Genomic DNA, 4392 nt, shown 5'->3' with positions numbered 1-4392 from the left:
ACACTTGCGAATGTTAAATTGATGTTAATTAACCCTAACTCATGTTGCTAATAACTGTGATTTACTCTTCTTCATGTGGTTTCTCCCTATAGGGGTGATGAATCACATTTGCAAAGAATGTAAGCCAAAGGTGAGTTAATTAATTAATTTTGGAGTATGGTTAACGTGTTAGTCTCCCCCTTTCATTTCTAGATGTCAAATATATATATATAGAACATATGCCTTATTCTTTTCTTCAATTTCTTTTGATCGTGCTTGGTAGAATCTTGGGTTATATAGCAGTATTAGTTTGAAATAAAGTTAAAAATGAGTGAACTAAAGTAAGAAGTTCCTTCATTTCCTAACTTTCTATTTTAATAATTCATTACATATTTTGCCATGAAGTAAATTATGTTTATGTACTGACATTGTTATTTGGTTTAGGGTAAAACTTAGATATGGTTACTTAGGTGTGCTTTATTGATTCAATTTCACGTTATCATAGTATTGGTCTATGAAGAACTAAAATCCAAACTATTAAAAATCTAATATACCAAAAGTTGAAGAAATAGTTACTTAGGTCATTTGTCATGTCTTTGAAGTTTGACCAGGTATCCCCTTTCTGCAATCTTGTGTTGTATATTGTGATTTGTGAAGTAAGCATTATAGGATCCATTTTGGTGAAATAAATACTTTTGGATTGTTGTTTCATTCCAACTTCGATTAGAAAATTTATGGCTCTTTATTTGGAAGTTAACCTTATTGACTGCATGTTGCACTACTCTTTGTGAAGAATTGCTTTTAATGGCCCATTTCTCACTCATAATAGAAGTATTCTATTTTTTTAATTGCCAATTACTCTGCCAGAAGCAAACTTGCCATAAAGATAAAGAGTAAATAGGGAAATCCTACTGTAATTCGGTGAAGAAATGCATTTAGATCAAACACTGTGATGAGTATTCTCGGCTCACTTATAGTAGTTCAATAAAATTGACTCTTGAATTTGAGCTTGAAATCTTGACTTGTCTATTTCATGTGTTATGGTTGAAATCTACACAAAAGAGCCCATAGTATATAAAGAAGCAAACTTAATTGTACAAAGCAGTGATTAAACACAATATTTCTTTCACTAAATTTGGCAAAACATAGCAAAACTCATTATTCTTAATTTGGAAAGCAAAAGGCAATTACTGGTAAGAAGAAAAATATCATAGCTTTTATATTGCAGAAAGTCTTAAAATAAACAAGTTACAAATCACAACATATTTCCCTCATTTTGGGAGCATCCAACATACTTTCTATATATACATGTTAATAGATTCAGTTGTTGACTATTATTGATGACTATTGACATGCATGTTATGCTTTTATATTGCATGTTAATAGATTCAGTTAAAATTTATTATATATAACAATTTTGACTATTGATGAATGTTTTAAAGTAAAATACTAGATATGACCATGAGGAGGAGGACTATCGAAGGCAAGGAACCCACTATGGTAGACTTATGTAATGCCTTCTCCGGTTTTCAAAATATATTGAAAGTACAGAGCATTTTTCAGAACCACAGCAAAAAATTCAGGAGCTACCCTTAAGATATAGATAGTAAATAATATCACAAGGGAAGCGCAAGTAGTTATTATATGTGATATTAAATTTTGTCTTTTTTTATTGCTAATAATTTTAGCATAGTCACCTAATATGTGGTTCCATGTAATGGGGTATGGAAGTGTGATTTGCAATAGGAGAATGACTTTGCTGTTAAGATTGGATAGATGATAAATGCTCAGAAGGGTAATATTCTTAAATTGTGATGTTTTCTAGAATAAGGACGTATGCTGTGGGTTAGGTAGCATGAAAAACGGGTGTGAATGGGTGATGATATAGGTGTAATTATGACTTGTTTAAGTATACTGTTCGTTGAGTATCATGATTCATAGAATAGTCACCCACATTTATGGTCACTTTCAGGTATCACAATTGTGATTATGTGTGAAGCAGATCAAGCTTGAACCTGGCCATCCTAGGTTTGCCAAATGGTAGCTAATTCCCACTGCTTTTTATTTTTTATATTTATTTCTTCTGTATTTCGTAGCAGCTCTTGTTACCCTTTCCTATATTTTATGTGGCTTTCTAAATATGTTTTGTGGAAGAAAATTTATTTTGGATATGCATATTTATTCTTTTTACCTTTAATAGTTTTTTCTCTTTCAGTACTTAATGGAGTGCAAAATTGTTATAGATAATCTTGAAGGAAAAGTACTTTCAATTGTACGAAATTATTTTCTTCTGTTAACATCATAAAATCATTGCTTTTGTAGTATGATGCAGCAGTCTCATAAGGGGCAAGATGAACCAAGTCATGGTCAAAGTATTATTGACAACTTATCATTAACACAAAAGGGTAAGGTTTTTTGCCTTAACTTATTTTTAAGCCAGGAATAAATGCTCTTTTTGGTCTCACTAGAGAAATAGACATTACTTACAACAAAAGTGTCTTCTTGAGCAGTTGGATCTGGCTGCTTGAAAAATGATATAATCAAGGTTTTCAATCTGCAATGTGGAAACCTTTGAATGCATTTGTTGATAATGCATTCTTTCGAGCGAATTCTAGCCTTCACAACATAGTAGGAGGGGCATCTGCTGCAAAAGTGTCCGGCATCCGTGAGTCCAGTGACTTTGCTGATGGAGTGAAATTTGCATCTAATCCGAGATTTCATCCTCATTCCTTACCTGAGTATCATGGTAGTTTAGCTAATGGTAGTCCTTATAGCTTTTCAAGCACCATTAGCAACATGGCCAACAATACGGTATTGCAACAACAGAAGCCTCTGACGGCAGGCACATCCAGGGAATGGGCTCAACTAGGAACATAACAGAGTTTAATGCAGGAGGTGAGTGAAAAGAATGTTTATATACTAAGAAAGTTTCACGCATAACCTTTCTTTTTTGTGCAAAAGTTTTGAAATGATTATTGTGTATAGATAATCATGACAGGAAGGAGAAAATTATTACAAAGGATAAAGTTGCTTACTTGAATGACATTCTTATAATCTAAAATCATGATTTGAAATCCTTGTTTTATTTGGGCTATCAGGAAATGGAATCCATGCACATAATAGGCTTTACCATATGTGGAACAACTCCAGTTTGCATCAGCAACCTTCATCTGATATCGTGCTCTGGCAGAAAACACCATCACTTGTTAATGGTGCTTGTGCTCCGGGCCTTCCACAGATGCCAAGCTTTTCCAGAACACAGCCTCAGATGCTGAGAAAACCACATATGGACCATTGTTGGATCAACAATCATAAGTAGTGAGAACTGGGAAGGTATAACAATTGTTGGATCCTGGTTTAGGTGATAATTATGATCATGAAAAGATGGAAAGGATGGTGTTAGCTTAGCAGCCACACTTTTTCTCATACATGCTCCAAGTGCTAGGCCACAAATCAGCATTGTAAGTGATCTAATATTGAAAATTGAGTAATATGTTCTTTAGCATATAGAAATAAGAGGAAAAACTTGTTACATGATGGGAGTTTTTCCTCAAAGACAATGACCTTTGTATGTGTTGCTTATTCTATATAGTTGTATGTTTTGCTTACTATTTTACTTTATCTTATTAATTTATCATTGTTCAAGTAGGCTCGTTTCATTATTGTATTGTTAATCTCATATATTTTCTATTGGACCAGATCTCAAACCTCCTTCAAGATGATGTTGAAGTGACAAATGGGCAAGGCTAGAAGTGCCATGTGATTATGTGTGAAATATTTGCTCTAGAAATATTAATGCTCTTGTATTTGTCTTTCTTCGTACTTTTTAACCAAATTTGGAATGTTTCAACACATATTATGTGAACTTATTAATGCTCATGTATTTGTGAATTATTTTAAGATGAAAGTGATGATAATTTGAGATATTGGGTCCAATTTCCTAGTATTATTTTTCTATAAGTTTTAATTTATATCAACTATTAATTTATTTTTATTTAATTTGTTAGTATTACCTTTTACCATTATATTATTGAATATAAATATTGTTAGACAATTAGCAGCAATAGTATCAGGAGAGGTATACGTATGAAAACTGAATAAATCGCAACTAATTTAATTAGCCACAGTTGAAGTGTGGTAATCATTTGCACACAAAACTCATCAAATTAGCCACGGTTAATACCGTGGCAGAATAAATACACTAAAGTAAATGTTACCACACTCTTGGGAAGTATCGCTATATTGCAAAATAACCGTAGCTAATATTTAGCAACGCCCAAATTGCTTCTCTTGCTGCAACCATGGCCAACCCATTTAGCTACGGTGTTTAAGAACATTAGCCACGGTTTTAACCGTTGCTAAAAGGATATTTTGTTGTTTTGGAGATTGGGTACATACCATATGTTTTGAAGG

The 4392-nt window shown here is 32.8% G+C and overlaps 2 long non-coding RNA genes across 2 annotated transcripts; both read left to right on the top strand.

Moving 5' to 3' along the window:
* Window positions 1-1972: 1972 nt before the first annotated feature.
* LOC109339558 lies at window positions 1973-2506 on the top strand. Its single transcript, XR_002106681.1, has 3 exons — window positions 1973-2007; window positions 2302-2384; window positions 2490-2506. It is a non-coding gene; the product is annotated as an uncharacterized LOC109339558 (long non-coding RNA).
* A 20-nt stretch (window positions 2507-2526) lies between these two features.
* LOC109339560 lies at window positions 2527-3714 on the top strand. The gene is made up of 3 exons (XR_002106682.1): window positions 2527-2874; window positions 3078-3440; window positions 3679-3714. It is a non-coding gene; the product is annotated as an uncharacterized LOC109339560 (long non-coding RNA).
* Window positions 3715-4392: the final 678 nt, after the last annotated feature.

The sequence above is a fragment of the Lupinus angustifolius genome, unplaced genomic scaffold, assembly GCF_001865875.1.
Source record: "Lupinus angustifolius cultivar Tanjil unplaced genomic scaffold, LupAngTanjil_v1.0 Scaffold_81_65, whole genome shotgun sequence".
Classification (NCBI taxonomy): domain Eukaryota; kingdom Viridiplantae; phylum Streptophyta; class Magnoliopsida; order Fabales; family Fabaceae; genus Lupinus; species Lupinus angustifolius.
This window is presented reverse-complemented; position numbering and strand designations above follow the sequence as displayed.